This window comes from Pleurodeles waltl, chromosome 3_1, assembly GCF_031143425.1.
Source record: "Pleurodeles waltl isolate 20211129_DDA chromosome 3_1, aPleWal1.hap1.20221129, whole genome shotgun sequence".
Lineage (NCBI taxonomy): Eukaryota > Metazoa > Chordata > Amphibia > Caudata > Salamandridae > Pleurodeles > Pleurodeles waltl.
The window spans coordinates 229,887,437-229,907,974 of record NC_090440.1 but is presented as its reverse complement, the minus strand read 5'-3'; the positions used below and the strand labels follow the sequence as shown (position 1 = coordinate 229,907,974).

The 20,538-nt window shown below is 45.5% G+C and overlaps 1 protein-coding gene across 7 annotated transcripts in view; it reads right to left on the bottom strand.

Annotated features, from left to right (window-relative positions):
- Positions 1 to 20,538, bottom strand: part of CELF6 (CUGBP Elav-like family member 6) — a 435,439-nt gene that overhangs the window by 339,366 nt on the left and 75,535 nt on the right. The gene's annotated exons all lie outside the window — the stretch shown is intronic.

Here is a 20,538-nt window from a genome sequence, read left to right as displayed (position 1 = left end):
GAAATCAAGCAGGTATGTCAGTGAGATGTCTTGAAACACTGGGATCGAGTGATTGTAAACAGAAGATGGTCTGGGGCACAGTGGCTAGAAGCAGCTGGCAGTCTGTGACACATCAAACGTAGACAGTGAGCTCTGAGGGACACAAGAGACAAAGGAAACGCAGAGTCTGTGGAACATCTTATACAAGTAGAGGACTGTGTGTTGCACCTATAGAGGTAGTTGGCTCTGAGGGATCCACCATGTAGGGGCTGTCAGCTGTGAGGGGCAGTGGGCTATGGGGAGTGTGGGGAACACTATTTAGTGAAGTGGGCTATGTGAGGAACACCATATAGAGGTAGTGGGCTCTGTGGGATCCACCATGTAGGGTCTGTCAGCTGTGAGGGGCACAGCACACAGAGGCAGTGCGCTATGGGGAGTGTGGTGGGGAGTGTGGGGAACACTATTTAGTGAAGTGGGCTATGTGGAGAACACCATATAGAGATAGTGGGATGTGTGGACGGTCATTCGACAGTCATATCCACCTGAAACACACACACTGCTGCACCGCTCGAGGCTGATGTAAATGTTCCCCTTTTGGGGCAGAACATATTAATAAAGCTTTATGCACAAGGTTGGTCCTTGCGCCTCGACACACAGTTATAGACTATTCTAAAGCTAAATACTACTCCAATTTAATGTGCCATTCAAAGTAAGGACCAGGCCATATGCTTCACACTAATAGCCACCAATTCTGTATGGAATCCTTTACTTTTAAAATACATTATCGTCAGACAATAATACTGAAAAACGAGGGTCATGTTTCCCCGAGTGTGTGCTTAGAGGTTGTTAGTACAAGTATAGCGCCTTGTATTTCACCTTCTCAGATACTAAGGCTCCGTCAAGTGCATATTCCACATTAATGGCCTCGGTTGCGTTCTTGTGTGTGTAAATTAGTATTTATAATGCACATGCAAGGGGCAAGGCAATGCATGTGCACATGATCTTGTCGAGTAGGTCGCAGACGAGGCTTCGCACAGGTGTGAGCTTTCACTTCTTTTGATGTTATTCAGGTGAGGTGAATCTTGAGCGTTTCCCTATAGTGGTTCATTGTCCTACGATCTCTAAAGGATGTGCCACAAGAACTGAATACATAACCGTTTCACAAGAGCAGCCATAGCAAATATTGAGATAAAGCAGTCATGGTAAACAATGGCGCAAGCTTCCCGTTGACATGGTCAGATGCATCATGGGTAAAATGTAAGCTCCACTCAAGCACAGGTGCTGCCTGAGCAGTGACCGCGCAAGCATCCTTAGGACACAGACGGGGCATCATGGGTAACTTCCCTCGGCCCTGGGCACGTGGGGATCAATCAGTATAAACGCCCCCCAGCAGGTGCCCCCTGGGCCTTTTTAACGTGAGCACTTTTAAACCTTGTAGTGATGCGGGAGAAGCAGCAGGGCAAGCTTTCCTACAGCCAGGGGCATAGCAAGGGCGCCATGGGCCTTAATGCAAGCAAGCAATCAGGGCTTTCCTAGCGCCAGTTGCACAGCGAGGGCAGACCTAATTTGGGTTTAGTGAGAGCCTCACACCTTTATGCCAGTACACAGTGCTTAATTTGTAAATAAAAAGGTGCCGGTGCCCAAAGCCCTCCTCTTAAACATGCCGCTGCTGCAATTAAATGTGTGAACACGGAATACTGAGGTAGCCTAATCCTGAAGCCATCTCGGGCCTCTTTAATCCATATAAAGCCACTCCCTTCAGCTCACTCTTGCAGCTTTCTACTTGCTCTCTTTGTGACGCTTTTTCGTTTTTTCCTCCCTCCGTCTTTCCCATGTGTGTCTTTGGGTAGCACCAAATGCTTGAGGCAGGAGAATAAGCCCCGGCTCAGCACCGGAAACAACAAGCACAAATTAAGCACTGCCAGTACACCTATTCAAAGGCCTGGAAATGTGTGTGTGCGTCTGTGGGAGGAGGGATTTCAAAGGCAGTATATATAATTTTGGATTCACGTCTGGTCACAACACCAAAGAATCACATTCAGAATCAATATTCTATCTGGGTGTGGCAGAGCTCCATAGACACCCGCAGGAGTAAATCGGGCAGGCTATTCAGTGGCCGGACTGGCTATATAGGACACATGGAAAAACCCCAGTAGTCCATGGGGCTAGGATGGGGCTATCCAGGCTGGCAATCAGCCCTAAGGGAACACCCAGATTTTTGTTTTAGAGAAGTATGCAATATGTCTCCTTCCCACATGTCCTGGCGACAGGGGGACTCGCTCTCTACAACTGCTCAGCACGCCATGAGAGGTGTAGAAATACTTCCCATGGCCTCTTTAAGCTGCCAGTCCACCAATGGGTCAGTCTGGTATAGACAAACAACCCTCCCCTCCCACCAATCCCGGTTCCAGAAAGGAAAAGTGAGCTTGCACTAACGAATAGGACTGTCTGTATGAGCCCACGTGATAGTCTATGCTCACAATTTATCAACTCACAAGAAATGTCAGCTTCGAGGCACCCTGCCCGCGAGTAATTCACATATTTTTTCGGTGCCTTCCTCACCACATTGTAGACCTCGACACCCCCACCCCACCAGCCCCCACCCCTGCCAGGCAGATCTGCCCCTTTCAACTGCTCAAGGCACGCAGCCTCCTAAAGCCATACAGAAACACGCGTGTGAGCCTCCAACACCATACATGTGGAGTTATAAAACAGAGGTAAAATGTCCTTCTACATACCAGTAGGATTACATCATCATGAAAATATACAAGCAAACATGGGTCGTCTACTTCATTCAATATGGCCATAATCATTCGGCACTGAGAGTATTCTTTATTCCTCGCAATAAAGATCGTGGGGTAAAAAAAAGATACGCCAGACTACCCAGAAGAAAACAAAAGCGCTGATTCTCAATATTCTTGCATGGAAAAGGAAAAGCCCCGGCCACAGGCGCACAGTAAAATGAAAAAAATAAATGTACATAACTAGCAGCCACACAATAAAAGTGGCGCGGTGGTTGTTTAAAGCCAGCGTGACTCTCTCTAGCACTCACCATACTAAGGGCCTAATTTAAGGAAAGTGGCGCTGCACAAGTGCAGCACCACTTTCCTTGCGCCTCTTAGTGCCCCCCCAACGCCACCATGTGTGCGCCACATCTAAGATACAGCGCACCATAGCGGTAGTTAGGGAAGCTAGTGTCAACATTTTTCACGCAAGTTCGGGCTTTGCAGGACTAGCATCAAAATTTCGACGCTAATCCTGCAAAGCCCATTGAGGCCCATAGAAAACAATTGTGTGCCTCCTTTTAATGCCTGCTCTGAGCAGGCGTTAAAAGTGGCGAAAAAAAATGAGGCAAAGAAATATCTTTGATTTCTTTGTGCTTTTTTTTGCCCCCCCCCCCAAACAGGGGAATGCCCTCTTTGCATACATTATGCCTGGTGCAGGCATAATGTAGCACAAAAGGTTACAAAGTGGCACAATGCATGCATTGCCCACTTTGTTAATGTGGTGCATCGATTTTGGCCTCGTTGGGCCACATTAGCGTAAAAAAAAAAAATGATGCTAATGTGGTGCAAGGAGGTACTAGAGGCTCTTAAATCAGCCCCTAAGCTTCATACAGAGAAGGCTTTCAGGTTTCTAGTATAACCAAAGGACCCCACATCACAGGGGACATGATCTAGCCAGCAGCAGTTGTTTTCATCTTGTTTCTTCTAGTATCCCTTTCCAAAGGGCACATTTCGACCAGAACCAGCATCTCTATTAGTGTTGGCTAAAATGCAGAGGATGGCTTGAAGTGTCACAAACTGAGATACTGGATACATTCATGTACACCGAACAGCATGATTCTGACCCACAGACTTCATTGAACAAAAACAACATTCTGGATATCTAAGTCAGAATCTGCTTCAGTTGGAGAAAATGGACTGATACCAATGGTTTCTAAATGGTAATTAGGACAGATACATATTGGTCGCTATACATGAGCTATTACATTCCTAAAAATGGCACTAGCAAAACAAAAAAGCAAAGGGTGGATTGCTTGAATTAATTTTAGACACAGATAATTACTCTGTACTGCAACTGAACCAATATTTTTTGCCCATTATGCCACCTCAGACAGTCATGTGTAAATCAGCCTTGGTCCGGATCCAATAGGAATAGTCAAGTCTGAACTGCTGTGCCAGGTCTGCTCTGAACAGGAACACAAGCAAGCCCAGGCCAGTGTTGGTCTATGTGGGGCATGCCAGTAGGGTGCAGTTTTACTGTTGCTGCATGGTGAGCACAGGATTCATTTTTGGGAATACCCAGCACACTTAGGGCATTACACTGAGCAAAACAAAAAAGTGATGGGTAGGTGGCTTGATTTACTTTTAGTCTTGTCCTGCTCTAAAAGGAACAGTTCAATCCAAAATGCCAGGGCAAAGGGCAGCACATCATAGCAGTCTGCCCAGTGAACCAAGCTAAGGCTGTCCATCAAAGCCGTGTGTCATGGTAACATGAAACATCCAAAGGGCTGCATATCAAAAATAGCAAGTTCTGAGCTCTTGAGACTTTTGAGGTCCATAGAGATTACAGTCTGTTATTTCCCTGTCAGCTGCAACTTTATAGACTCATGTAATTTCCCAAACTCATGTTTGCGCTAATTATATTGTAGAAACCCTCCATCTTATGCCCAATTTGCTTTTGCACCAAACCATCTACATTTACAATTCCCCAAATTTGTTCCCCAAGCTCAATATTTTGCACCTTACTCAACTGGTATTCATTTTTGTCTGGCCGACAAATCAATGTTTTATTTGGATAGCAGATGCTCATATCAGCAGTGTTCTCGTGTCTCACTGCTGATTCAGATGCTGCAACTGGCTTTGCCTGTTTTCAAGTAGCAGAGGACAAATGTGACAGCAAGGACGTCGGTGGTGGAATTGTATATGACTGTTAAAATGAAAATGCATTCACCTCATTAACTAACCTATTTGATATAATAATTTCAGGTTGGTGCTGTTATATTTTGAAATCAGTATGTTCCGCCTTCTCATTACAAAAGTCACTACCTAGCCCTCATTACAGTGGCCTGGTGTCCGAAGCAATTTGCACCAGATAAAATCTGATATTTAGATGGTTGGAATTTATCTGCTGTGAATTATTTTCTTTTTCTTGCCCACAAAAATGGGGCATGACACAATGATTTTGTTGATACTGCACCAAAGTCTACCTGACCCTGTATTTACCCGGCATTTTTCCCTCTGTAAATTTGCTAGAGAAAATTGCAGGGTGCGATGTTTGCTACAAAACTCAGTCTTCAACAAGAGTTACCATACATAACTCTCACTGAGGGCCTTAGTCTCCACCTCAGTCTTTGTTATTAAGGAGTTAGTATTCATTTATTGTGTTGTGCAATGTATAAATAATAAAACTCAAAATACAGATAATCTATACAACTGGTTTTATATGATTTAAAGGCCACAATCACACAATGGAGGCTGAAATAAACACAGTTCACAATGAACATGACTCGCACTAAAGTTCACACTTCCGTTAAATTTCAACAGATCAGACCTGCTGAACTTTTACCAGGACTAAAAGGTCTGGTAATTATAGGGAAATGCTTCATCATAAACTTTATTTCGGCATCCAGTGCCATAAAAGTCACATTGCACCACAATAAATAATAACTTAAAATTCATAAAATTAAACTTGGCTAAAAATAAATAAAACATGATAATGCACAAAATGCAGTACAATAAAAGAGGAATGTGGCAAAACACAGTTCCAGGATACAGTAATGGTGCAGAAATGAACATGTAAGACTGTTGGGACATAGGGTTAGGCAGTCTTAGTCAATTTCCTTCTGATGCGCTACATTCCTCCGAGAAATTTGGCAACTGCAATGGGCAGACTGGAGTCTGATTTTAAAATTTGCATGGCTGCAGCATGATCTCTGGTCCCAAGCTGTTTGCAGGTTTCCTTCGTAGGGCAGCACAGAATGGGCATGCAAAGAGGACATGGCAGTTGACTCCTGGTGCAGGTTGCAGCAGGGGCATAACTTGTTACTAGGGGCCTTATTCTGCCATCTGCTGGTAAAGGTTTTGAGAGGGAGGCAACCGAATCTGAATTGCATATAGAGCTTCCTATCGGATGGATCAAGAATACTGTCCAGGTAAGGTTCTAGCAACCAGGTAGACTTGAAGTCCAGAAACCCGATAGTTAGTCGCCCTAATGAGAGCCAGCGAGATATAGACTGGGTTACCCACTCCCAGTAGCAGGACTTCACTCTTTCTTTGGTCGGTGGTGCCCTGTGTATAAAGAGTTCCATGAGTCTCCCTTCCCAATGGCAATCAATGCTGTCTTATCTGAATTTACTGGATCTTATTAGAGGTGTCCAAGGAACAAACTTCCCTAAACGCAGTGGTATAGGAGGAAAGTTCAGGAGTTGCCATGATTCTCCTCCAAAACAACAGCTGTCTGAGACCGACTATGGCAGCTATTGGTTTGGGACCAGATCCAAGTGCAAAGGAAGAAGAGGGGTGTTTGGGGACAGGGAGGTGAGCTTTCTCCTAAACATATTCTCAGTATGGATAAGCTCCTTTGCATCCTCAAAGCCCCAGAGTTTGGCCCCGTAAAGTGTTGCGCTATCAGATTTCGTATTATAAATCTGGAGAGCAGCAGCTATTGGTCGTGTAGTTGATGCACAGTGCTCCCTTAGAAGAATGCCCACTAGCTGGCTAAATTTTAATGATGCAGTGTTGATATGGGCTTTCTAAGACATTGAGTCAGATAGTTTAATTCCCAGGTATTTGAAGGTGTTAACTTGTTCTAATTTAGATCCGACTACGGAAAGGTTACCCCTGTATGACCTGTGAGGGTTAATGACCATGAACTTGGTTTTAGAGGTGTTTATTTCTAAGCCTCTCTTGGAGCAGAAATCATCAAATCGATTCAGTGAGTATTGGAGGCACATCAGGGTTTTGGATACTATGAGGGTGTCACCTGTGAATAAAAGTGTTGCAATCTTTTGGTTGCCTTAGGCTGGTGCATCAGATCACTGCAATGTGAGGTGTTGGATGACCTGATTCAAATAGAGGGAGAAGAGAGTTGGAGCTAGTACACAGCCCCGCCGAACGCCTCTGACTACTTTGATCGGATCAGTGAGATGGCCCTGGTTCCCCCAGCGTATTTTTGCATCGTTGGCCTCATGTAGTCAAACTGTTGTGGTCAGGAGCCCAGGGGTCGTTGAGGACCTCCCAAAGTTTACCTCGAGGGACCACATCGAATGCAGATTTAAGGTCTATGAAGGCTATGTAGAGACTCCCCTTCCCTATCACTACAACCTTCCAATACAAAAGCAGAAACCTAAACATATGATCTATGGTGCTTGTTTTAGACCTGAAGCCAGCCTGGAATGGTGATAGGATGTCATTCTCAGAAATCCAGTCTTAGATTTTCGATAGTAGGGCACGGCAAAATACCTTTTGCGCTGTATCGATGAGGCTTATGGGCCTATAGTTGGTGTGTAGGGACCCATCGCCTTTCTTGTAAATGGGTATTACCTCGGCACCCCTACAGGGCTCGGAAATGGGGGCTCCCCTAACAATTACATTGGATAAGAGAAGGATGTACTCAGCCCATTTATCGATGTTGTGAATAAAAAGGTCACCAGGAATGCCATCAGGGCCAGTGGCTTTCAGTCAAATTATATTGTCAATTGCATCTCCAATATCTCCCAAGCTGAACAAACCATCCCCGTGGATGGTATTCGGCTGTGGTGGAAGTGAAAGGACAGAGATGGTGCTACTTGGCTTTCGACATTATAGAGAGAGTTGAAGTGTTGAAAAAAGTCTGAGGGCAGAATATTGTTGCCAATTGCAGGGGCTCCCTTTTGGTTTCTTTTGTTTACTGTAAGCCAAAAGGATCTGGAATCCCTGCGTTCACATGCAACCTTCAAGAGTCTCCATCTTTCCTCATCCAAGTCCTTCCTGGCCTTGTTCTGCGTCTGCTTGTACAGATTCCGCAGAGTCCTAACTCGGGCGACATCCTTTTGTTTAATTGCACTGATAAAATTTGTTTGTACCACCCGGCAGTCTCGATTGTACCAGTTATCACCCTCACGGTGAGGAGGCCAGTGTTGTGGGCAACTGACAAAGATAGTAGCTGTTCCAATCTTTTGAAAAACTCGGTGTGTACTTCGATTAGAGTGGAACTGTTTCCCACGTCTTCTCCCATCGTGGATATCAATACTACATAATGTGTTAGGTCTAAATCGATGGAAGAGAGAATGTCGTCTCGCAGGATCACCTTGCTCCATCTAAGTCACCGCCTTCTGTTTTCAGCCTGGACCACCTTGGCTACTTTGGCAGTGGCTGATGCAATGGGCGCCCTACCCCATAATGGCTCTAAAGTAAGACAGAGTATAATGTGGTCACTGTCCAATAGGGTCCCGACAACCATGTAATTTACCAAGTGCCAGTATTTAAGGTCCATCATTATGTAATCGATTCAGCTATTCCCCTGTGTGCCGGTGAACATGTGTGTGGCATGCTTGTCAGATTTGGCTCTTCCATTTACAGCCCTCAGGCCATGGCTGAGGGTCAGGGCGTTTAGTTGCAGGGCAGCCGAGTGCCACTTCTTGATGGGGGGAAGCTCCAGCCTAGGTATGTGCCATACATTATCTTCTTCCCTGAAATCGCTCATGTGGTACAGACTGAGGGTTTCGAAGGTGGTATTGAAGTCCCCGCTACAATAGAGTCATGTTTGGAGGGTCTTTCACCCAATTGGGTCTCTAGAGACTGCAAGGTGACAGAGTGGTTGGCCCCCTTTTTACCCCTGGCATAGATGTTGAAAATGTCAGTGACTGTGGACCTTGTTCCCTTGAGACTGATACCAAGAATATCAGGGCTATCAGTGGGTATCAGTTTCACTACGTACTGTAGTGCAATTTTCACCCATATTAGGAGGTCCCCCGATGGACGGCCCGCCTTGCTGGGAACAAAGGGTATGTGGTATGTGGAAGGTTGCATAGCCACGTTTGCGGGCAGGTTCGATTAGCCAGGTCTCCTGAAAGATATATATGTTGTGGTGGTTGACTAAGGTGTTCCAATGAGGCAACAGGAGTTTTGATTTGATATCTGCCACATTCCAGGAGATAATCTTTACTTTCCAACCAGTGGTCATGGGGTTTGGCGATGGGAGCGAATTTGCCTGGAGATCTATGGTGGCTGGTGCAATGATATTGAGAGAAGTGGTGGGGGCCATCCTAATTCTTTGATCGGAGATGTCCGCTGGGTGGCTGATGGTGCAGAAGCAGTTGTCAGAGCTTGTGCTGCTATCAGGTCTATCATAGGAAGCCTACACCTCGGGCTCTGTTGGTCAATCTATCTTAGAACAGACTGTGGCATCATCTAAAGCCACTTGGGAGGGGGGCACACAAAATGGGGTGGGTGACTCAAGTTTGAACTGTATAGTGGACCTGTCCAGGGGGTTAGTTCTTTGGTCTAGGGCTACTAAGTCATAGGCTAGCTGCCCATTGCCTAGGAGAAGCTCAATGAAGTCAAACGGAGTGCTCAGAGACCTGTGCCGTCTGGCCTTAAGAATATCTTTCCTAATTACTGAGAGACATTCTCTACTGTGTCGAAACCAGTGGGTGACTTTGTTAACCAAGGAGTCTTCCCCTTCCCTCCCCCTGAGAGTTAGATCTGGGCATGTTGGTCATAAAGAATTTCCAAGGAGGAAGAGTGGTGGTCTTGGGAACATTTGTACTGCCAAGGTGACAACCCACCCCTAGTGTGAGAGATGTGAAATTGAAACTTTTGTTCTGGGGGTTGGTGAAGAGAGATTCAATTTGCACACCTGCTGGTTTACGGAGACCCGATGTATGGTCTACGACCGAGGTCCTAGAAAAGAAGTCCTCACATGGTAGACCTGAGTGGCCTCCATGGTGTTTTGTATGATGGAGCATGGTGGAAACAGATGGTGCCAGAGCGGCTATGTTGGTCGGAAATGGTCACTTTCCCTAGCTATTCTCGCTCTCTCTTCCATAAGACGCCCCACTGTAACCACTTGGTTGCCTACCACACACTTAAGGGCTACTATTTCTGCCCTGAGTGTTTGTATGCAACCTACCAAGTCATCATTTGGGGCAGGGGTGGCTGGTTATTAGGGAAACCGGCTGCACTAGCCTGGGCAGGTGGAGCTGCGAGATCCTGAGTTGTAGGTGGGTCTGAGTGATGTGATAACGGAATAAAGTGTTTGATACAGGAGGTGGATGAGGGAGGAGGCACCATTGCTGAATCATGAGGGGAGCCGGAGCTAGGAAATGGGTCTGCGGGTTATGGGGCGCTGTGCTGATCTTAGTCCTCATCCTTACCCTGGCTTTGTTAAACATATTAGGTATGTTTTCCTGCTTGCTGGTTGGTGGTTGGGTTGTGGGGCACGGTTTGGGACTCAATGGTTGGTCTACACCAGATGGAAGAGCTAATATTTCCCCACCAACAACTAGGAGGTCATCAATGCGGTCAAGTACTTTGTTGCAGCCAGCTTTTTGGAATTTTTCTTATGCTTTTTCCCCCCAACCACAGCCCGCCCTCGGTTGCTTTTCTTTTGCCCATATCTATGGCAATATATTGGGATGAGGCAAGGGGCATGGGATGGTGTTAGGCAGAGGGCCAGAGGGGGCAAAACTATTAGGGGGTGCAGAAAAAGAGAGCCAGACTCAGGGGGTGACCCTGCCCAGCCTCCGTTGGATGCAGACGGGCGCAGATGGGCCCGCCCTTCACCCGGGCTTCACCTGCGTGTGTCCCGTGCTGTGGTATGCCCCCTTGCGCTTCATAGCGCTCGTTGGATCTCGCAAGTGGGAGCAGGTAATGCACAAGATGGCCGCCTCCTGGGGCCACAAAGCAGTTTGGGATATGGAGTCGCTCTGGTCCAGGTTGTCGCGTCCCGCACTGCAGTATGCCCCCTCGCGCTTTATAGCACTCATTGGATCTGGCAAGTGGGAGCAGGTGATGCACAAGATGGCCACCTCCTGGAGCCAGAAAGCAGTCTGGGATATGGGGTCCCTCTGTTCCTGGTTAGCGCGTCATATAGGGAAATGCAGATTTTTGTGCGCTTACCCTCAAAATGCTCATGTTATACCTCAAAAAGTCAGAATAGGTGCTATTTATGACACCCAATAAATTCCAAACCGCAAGCTGTTGGATTCCATCGTGTTCAATAAGTAGAGATTACCTCTGTGAAGCAGGCTTAACTTCTGTCTTTGTTTTCAACTAGTGAACAGCAAACATTGGCAGAGTTAGAGAATGGGCAGGCAGGGGGCTGGTGAAAGGATGTAAGGCTGACGTCTAGGGGGAAGAAAGGAGGACTCAGCCCTTATTGTTTCATCCAAACTTTACACAATGATGCACGCAGCACAAATATATGTGTGCATATAGTCTCCATTTAAATTAGTGCATCTATTAATCATCGCCAACTATTCTTTTAACACCTGACCCCCAGGTCCAGACAAAGACTTGTACAGGAAGGGATATGTAAATGCCTGCCTCATAGTGGTGTTAGCCTCAGTGACACCTTAATGATTTGTGGGACCCTGGTTCGATACATTTTGAATTTGGAAAATGTCCCGAGATAGAAGGTCCAGGCCCAAGTCGGAAATGTCTAGTAATTTCCTCCAAAAATATCCTGTATGCAAGGAATGATCCCTGTGGTCCGAAGGCTGCCAATGTGTGGCAAAGCAGCCACAATACGGCCCAAGATAGTGGCGAAGCCTTGTATCGAATGAGCAAATGTCGGTCACATTAATAGCCTTACAAAGTGGTGTTCATGCGTCTAAGTGCCTAAAAGAGGAGCAATCCAAAGAACAGACCCTGATAAGTCTGTGCTCTGGAGTTCAAATGTAGCAGTGTGGCGTGGTGTAGAAAGGAAACATGTTAGCTTCCTACACCACGCCACACTGCTTGGGGCTGGACGTTATATCTCGTGACATTTTCCTTAGCCTTGAGAAAGTCACAGAAGTGATGAAACACATGTCGGCTGTAGACGATTTACGTTCTAGACCAATAAAAGGATCAGAACTTTACCTGCCTGTCTACGTATCCTTACTGCAATGGGATGTTCAACTGAGAGACTTTTTACAACTTAATTGTTTGTAAAGGGCATTTTGTAATCCATTTCTTTTTGAGTTTGGACCCAGATTTATTACTTATAGCAACATTTTATGAACGATTTAATGGCTAGCTTGTTGCAAGAAAAACATGGTAAAGGTGACTTGTGAGCTGTTTAGTGGACTAATGCATGATATTAAAGTAAGGGAAAAGCAGAGTGTGTTTGAACTTTTTGTTTTAGTTACTGAACTTTTTTTATCACAAATGTGTCCCTCTTTACCACTGACATTCTTGCTGCAGCAGTGAAAATCAAAGTACTGCTCTAAAGATGTTCACCATTGCATTGGCTAAAATTTAAAAACTATCCCTAATTTATTTTCTACTGCCTTTCCCTCTTTTCTTCTGTATATGTGTGCACTTAGACAGAGACATAGAGAGAACAGTTTACAGATGATGGTGAAAGATATGTGAGGTAGGGAGAGAAGCAAAGCAAATAGAGAAAGGTCTGCTAGCCAGAAGAAAGATATGAAGAAGCTGAAAGAGGAAGATGTAGGTAGCGAAAGAAGGGTGGAATTAGAGTGTGGTAGAGATGGCGAGAGAGACAGGACGAAGTAAATGAAAAAAGAGGCAGAGGGGTACAGTAATTCCAAGAGGTGAGGCAGGGAAAGAAGTAATGCAGTAAAATAAGTGGATTAGAGAAAGGGAAAGGCAGCCAGAGGTAGACATAGAGATTTGAGGAAAAACAAATAGCTGCATTGTAGGGAGACAGGAAAAAGGGAAACATATTAAAAAAAAACAGGTCAAGGAAAGAGAGTAGTGAAGAAGAGAAAATGGTAGAGAAGAGGGGTGAAGGTGCAGAAAGAGAAGTAGGCGCAGGGCAAAAAGAGGAATTTGAGAGACTTATGTTAAATGGAGAAACAGAAATTAGGCTTTTTAAAACAGGTAGTGAATTGTGAGTTAGAAAAAGAGGAAGAAATGGTGAGGTATACAGATCCATACAGGAAGGGGTTGAAAGAGATAGTTGAGGTAGAAAGGGTGAGTTGAAATGGAGAAGGAGGCCCAGACAAAAATATGTGGTTGTGTGTGTGTGTGTGTGTGAGAGAGAGAGAGAGGCAAAGGAGTTGATGATAAAGAAAAAGTGTAGAGGTAGAAAAATATGGATTGCAAGAAAGGAATTAAATATTAAGAGAGGAGAAGAAAGGGAGCATAGGTAGAACAAGATAAAGGGAAAGAGGAGAGGTGAGGTAACGAACTAAGAGTGATGTAAGTTGAGAGGTTAGGTAGTGAGGGGAAGAGTGGTGGGGTATACAAAGGTGAGGTAGTGAGGGAGATGTGAGGCGGAGAGATGAATGTGGTAGAGAGGTGAAGGGACTGCTGAGGTAGAGAAAGGGCTGAGAGAAGTAGAGAGAGCTAGGGTAGTAGAGACATGGCGATACAGATTGAGAGGTGAGGTAAAGATAGAGTCAAGGATGTGTGAGAAGCGCAGGATGGAGGGGGGGTCAGATGGGCAAAGTGTAGTAATGAGCAAGGGATGGATGATGCAGAGAGAAGGTTGAGGTAGAAAGAGGGTAGCGAGAGAGATAGATATAGGTGCGGGTACAGACAGTGATGCAGACAGGGACAAGAGAGGTAGAGGGATGAAGTTGAGTGAGGTGTATTGAGGATATTGAGAGAAAGGTGAGGTAGGGAGAGTTGAGATGGAGAGAAAGGATGACAGTGAATAGAGACGTAGAGATAGAGAGAGATTGAGAGAGAGGGTAAAGTGGAAGAGTCGAGTTGAACTAAATTATTTTTTTTTTATTTAATTGCCTCATCCTGCTTGGGAATGTGAAGGTTGAGGCAGAGCAGGCCAGGGTTCACTCCAAGAGGTAGATTTATTTTTAAGTGCAACAGATAAGAGCAACCAAATTTGCTGGACTGAGTTGCACAAAGAGGAGAAAGAAGCACAGAGCAACATGTAGCAAAAATTATCCTTTCAGTACAAAATCCTCGTCTGAACTAATTCTTCTATGCATTGTGAATCTTCTGTAAATTGCGGCACAAACACAATGTGTGGAATGTTTGCAGGGATTAAAACATTGTTCCATGTTAGCACCTGCTTCAAGGAGCTGCTATTGTTGATGCAAAGCTAGCTGAGTAGATCTGGCTTTGCGTCAAAAACTACAGGCACCTGGTCTGCGCCGCCCAAGTTACATCCAATTTACACTCCGTTGACGCAAAGTTGTGCAAATCGCTACTTGCTCTGAGAAAAGGGCACCTTTCCACTGCAAAACAACTTGTAGGCTGGAATGTAAATACCCTTGCAAAAGGCTGTGCTGCTTTGTGTCAGTCTGTCCGGGTGCAAATCCTTAGTAAGCGTGGACCTAGGTTTCTGAAAAACATGCTTGATGTCAAGTTAGAAAAAGAAGTTGTTTTAATGATCATTATTATGATGTTACTGTCCCACTCCCATTGTCGGGGGGAGGGGGTTGGAAGTCGGGGACCCTGGGCGATGCTCCACTTTACCCAAGCCTTAAAGCGCCTCTGCTGAGCCCGCTTCTATCTTGGTTGGTAGACAATAGAACGGGACACCATGAGATAAAGTGATTTACCCCGGGTTAGATAAAATGGTGGTCGAGCACGGAGTCCAGGGTTCAAATGAGGTCTCCTGATTGCTCAGTAGATACATTCTTAGCTAGAAGATGACATAGTGGAAGCAGAGACAGATCACGAGAGATGGAAGAAGGTGACCAGAGTGAAATATGGAACAAAGAAAGTTAGAAAGGGAGATCAGATGACAATTTTCAAGAGAAGATAATGAGAGAGAAAGAAGAGCAGAAGTGAAAAGTGAAAACAGAGAATAAATAAGGGGAAAATAAGAAAGGAAAAAGAGCACAACAGAATATGTTTGACAAATAGAATTAGAAACAGAGAAGGTAAATGCGAGTGGGGAAAAGAGAAGATGTGCAATTAGTAGGAAGAAGAAGAACCCAGAAGGTATAAAGGCGACAGAAACATGGATGGAAGGACTGAAGTGAAGTGAGCACATGAAAGAGGTGAGGATGAAACGCGTGGGAAGAGGGGGGATTAGACGAGAGGGCGTGGGTGCGGGGAAGGGACGGGAGACGAGGAAAGGCCAAAGGAGAAAGTGACAAGAAAAAAAAGAAAACCGCCAGAGACACAATAAATACTTGTTTTTATTTGTAACCCTGCCATTTCAAAGCTCTGCAAATAGCAGGTGTTACTACTGCACAATTTACCAGCGCTGCCTTTACCGACCTGTAAAGAATGGGAAGCCAAGTTAGCTTCCCTCGGACTCGAACTCGTCACCTGAAGACTACAGCAGATGTCACTTACATGGTTGATTCAGAATTACATAATGATGCTTATATTTAGATCTTAAATGCCTCTAAATTAAGCTACATTTTAATTGCCGCACAATATCGCCTTCGCGCATAATCTTCAGTCCTGATTAGGCCCTGGGGGTGCTCGAATCTGTAGCAGATGTATATTTCCATGCACCTGCGCCCCGAGTGTGAAAAAGTTACTTTACGCACTCAGGAGAGGTCTGTGCGTCGCAGTGAGCTCTCTTTAGTCCGTCTGCCACCCCCAACCTCTCAGGGGATGTCTGTGCAACCACGAGCCACGTTCACGTCGCGAAATTGAGCCTCAAACACACTTCCACAGCTGAAAACGCTACAATTACCCCTGTCACCAATACACAGAAGGATTCATGGCAGGCGCACGTTTTACACTGCGAATTTCTCTGCCGCGATTGTGCAAAAACATGCAGAAGTAAAACAGAGTGGAGGTGGTGCCTGTCCCAGGGCTTGGTTTGCTTCCTAAGTTTGTGAAACCCACGAACTAACCCACAAGCTCAGGAGTCTGTGGGCTTTCACAAATTCTGATCCTGTACTTTTTTTGACTTTGGAATTAGCTAAATGTTTACTCCAATCAATCTGGGCAGGAGTAAGTCCCTTTCAAGAGAAGGAGAAGGGACCACCTCCGAACTAGAATGGGGGTTGAAAGACGTCTGTCCGGGAGTTTTTCCAGGGGAGAAACAAAGAAAAGAAAGCAAATGTCAATTTGCAGTTCGAGCTGCATTTCCCGAGGACGGAATTCTACACTAAGCACAATTCTCCTTTATGGAAATCAGAGCCTGGGGGAAGATGTAACATGCCATTCACCACAGCAGCCTGCAAATCTGCATCTGGAGCATCTTTGCGCATGCGCTACTCAGAATGTTTGTGAATTCCCAAAAGTAGTCAATATACGCCACTTTGTAGGAGAAGTACTTTTTGTGAATCGGATCCTTTGTACTTTGAGGCTCACGCAACTATACGTACATACCAATGACACTGATTTAAGTGAAAGACCTTTGATTTTTAATTTTAAAAAATGGTGCTAGTTTAGCTTTCTCCAAATTACAACTTCCCCGTCTCTAATGTAAGTTAATGGAGAAACCAAAATTCTACCATTATTTCCTCTAAATCTTCATCCCAGTGTTTTCATATATAGGCATCTATGTATAAATAACACATCATCCACAAATACATGGCGTTCTGTACTTTGTAGTGGCCCACACGGTTGCATTGCCAGTTCATGACTTCCTGCTTCAATACTAAAAAAAAATGCTTTGGTTTCTATAAAGCCCATACATTTCAAAATTTTTAAACGCCATATGTAATTTACAACAGAGCTCACAAAAATGTATCTGAACCAGCACGAATAAGTACACTTCACATATAAACTAGTATAAGTTACACACAGGGACAATCCCCATTACCTACACTCAAGCGCATCTGTCCACTGGCTTGTAACATGACCTTGGAATGCCCTTAGTTGCAAGCAGCAGTTTCTGCATATAAGTGAAAGGGGCCCCTGGCGATTGATCTTCTCTCAACTCATGAACCAGACTGAAGCATTCTTGCCTGTATTAAATTTACATTTACAAACAAGGATCACATCATGCCATCTCTAGCTTCTTGGACAGGGGTGTTAGATGAAAGGGCGCTCATTTGGTTATCCAGCGGAGAACATGAATCCTAGTGCCTGCGTGTCACAGTGTGACAATTCACCCCACCCCTCCCTAGATAGTGCTTTAAGTGGGGCAGGGTCTCGGCAAGGTAAACAGTGGCCCTGGACCAGGATGCCATTGGGCCCTCTACTCAGTGGTGCTGAAACAATTTTTAGAGTTGGGTGTTGCCCTCAATGTTCCATCACTAAAGCCATAAGTATAGGGACTGTGAAAAATCCAAGGTCACACAAAGAACAAGTGCCTTATTGAAGCTCTGCAAGATCTTAGTAATTTAGTAAATTGTACATTGGCCAGCTGACGTTCAGCAGGGGAAATGTAAAGGTGTGGTATGTAGCCAATGGGGCATTTGGAGTACACTGTAACAAACATAACTAAAGCATGGAGTGATAGCACACTGTCATGTAAGCACATTCGTATTGAAATGGCCACAATTAACAAGGACATGCAGTTTTGCTGGTGAAAACATTGAGCACAGAAGCGATTGTGTGTGGAAATTGGAAATGGGCAAAACGTTGTAATTTGCACATCACCAACTAAAGTGTCTTGATTTGTTTTCAACCTATCAAAATATTTGTTTTCATCACACTTTAGAATTACTAAAATGTGCTTCGTTTATGCTTTCATAACTGCTGTTGTAGTTTTAAAAAGTTGTACTCTTCATTTACGCATATTTTGCTATGTATTAGAAAACTCTGACACCCTACAACCTTTCTTTTCCTTCTCGGTACCCAAGCAACATTGTCAGATAATTAACATTATAAAATCCTTTAACTTTTCAGTCAGGGAAAGGGAAGTAAACAAGAGCCTCCAGTTTAAAGGACATAAAACAATTTATCAGAAGGCACAGCCTGTCATTGGACCTCTGTCTCTGTATGCACAGAAAATGTGAGAAAATAAAAACATATTTTATTTCATCTTTATTATTCATTCACTTTCTGAACTTCAGCATGGTTACATTAGGGGTGCTACACAGGCGTGGCTTGCGGGAGGGAAAAGGGGCGTGGCCGGGAGGGTGAGGTGGGTGGCGGGGACCAAAAAATAAATAAATAAAATAAAAATAAAACTTACCTTTTTCCCGCGACACACCTCTCCGTCCGCTCTGCTCTCCTCCGTCTCGCTGCAGGCACAGGCTCCCAGCCTGCCCTGTGGCCAATCCTGACGCTGCTCAAAGCAGCACCAGGATTAGCTGCGAGCACACAGCCAGGGCGCTCCCAGGCAGATTGGGAACCTGTGCAGACTCTCTCCAGCCCGGCAACACACTGCGCATGTGTGTTTGGCAGGCCCAAGACAGCCGGCCAAAGAAACATGGGCTCTTAGGGTAGTGCTCTGTGCACTCCCCTCAAGTGCTCGTCACCCCCAATGCCCCGCTCCTTTTCAAGAAAACGATAATAAACCCAGTTTATTATCGTTTTCTTGAAAAGCTTTTGCAGCTGCTGCTGGCGGGACGGGGGGGGCGACGCTCCTCCACACTAGCGGAGGAGCAGCCTCTGGTGCTGCAGCACCGCAGTACCCTTACTTCCAGCGCATATGCCTCTACTTCTGTCCTTTGCCAACTGAAGAAAAATAAATATAGCAACTTTCCTGTCACATGCCGTTGCTACAATGCAACATCACTGGAAGATGTCTTAGTGACATGGGACAAAGCAACACAGTAGATACTATAGTTTGCCATTGTTGTCCTAAGCCAAATATATTATTTCACCCCTAACGGACAGCGGCGTATCCTCTTTGTAAACTTGATTTTACAAGGGCTGGGATCCCAAGCAGGAAAAATGCCTGTTACTTTTTAAATTTACATTTTCAAGTGTTTTATTATAAAACTGTTAAATAAATATCTTGTTGCATGGTGATTTTGTTTATTCTTTTGCAGTACGATTCGATCTATGAATCTGCCAAGCACAGAATTGTATGTCACACTGTGGGATCGGGGATTCCGGGTGTCATACACATGTATCAGGCCATTGTCGTACATAGGTCACGCCTCTTGTGGAAGTTTCTGAGATAGGCTTCTTAAGTCACACCCCTTTTCTAACCTTCCCACCTTTTGTTTCCCTCTTATGTCACTGCCTAGAGCACCAATGCAGGCATAGACATCACCAGAAAGGTCCTGTGCTGGCACGTTAAAGGAGTCGTCTGGTGAATGATGTCACAATAGATCTTACAACTCTAACTGACACAATCAAGAAAGCCTATTTTGGCGATTGTTAGAGAAACAGAACTTTGTTTCTAAACTGAATGGCCCCTTTAGGTTTTTTAACCTCCTCAAAACGAGTTATAAATATTGCACTTCGAGAGTCCAAGGAATTTGGGCAGTTCTTCGGCAGGTACCTATGCAATTACCCCTGGTATCGGTTTCAGACTCGCAGAATCCGGAGTCCATGAGGTGGGTCAGCCACCTACCGCCAGGTATAGGTGCCCAGTGACGAAGATCCAGGGATTGATTGGCGGTGGAGGAACGTAACTCTTCAATGTTGTTTAAAAACTGCACCTGACTGGTCCAGGGTGCTTCCATCCAGACTGCACACTCACGTCACGCTCACAACTGTCACTCATAACATTGTTAATGTTTGTGAGCAGGCATTATCAAACAGTGTAAGTCATTCTTTTGTAAAAACATGAACATGGAACAACTATCGTTTCGAAGCCGTGCTTGAGCATCCAGGATGTCTACATACTATGGCCCTCATTCCGACTTCGCCCGCCGGTCGGAAACCACCGAAAGACCGCACCGCGGTCATAAGACCGCAGGGGTCATTTTGACTTTCCCGCTGGGCCGGCGGGCGATCGCCAGAAGATCGCCCGCCGGCCCAGCGGGAAAGCCCCTGCAACGATGAAGTCGGCTCCGAATGGAGCCGGCGGAGTTGCAGGGGTGCGACGGGTGCAGTGGCACCCGTCGCGATTTTCACTGTCTGCAAAGCAGACAGTGAAAATCTGTATGGGGCCCTGTTAGTGGGCCCCTGCACTGCCCATGCCAGTGGCATGGGCAGTGCAGGGGCCCCAGGGGCCCCACGACACCCGTTCCCGCCATCCTGGTTCTGGCGGTGAAAACCGCCAGAAACAGGCTGGCGGGAAGGGGGTCGGAATCCCCATGGCGGTGCTGCTTGGAAAACCGGCGGAAACCGCTGGTTCCCCTTTTCTGACCGCAGCTTTACCGCCGCAGTCAGAATAGCCCTGGAAGCACCGCTAGCCTGTTGGCGGTGCTTCCGCTGCTCTCCGCCCTGGCGGTCAGAGACCGCCAGGGTTGGAATGAGGGCCTATGTCTATATGATGACACATCATGTTTGGCCTCACATTTTTTAGGCAATGTTAGTGCCATTTCAGATTAACAACAAGCAAATGGTTTTCGTGACTGCACTAGATGTCACAATTGTAAAGATAAATGGTTAGAGTGGCTTCAACACTCAAGCCGCCCTGCCTTTATTCAATATGTCCTGTAAAGGTCCACCAGCT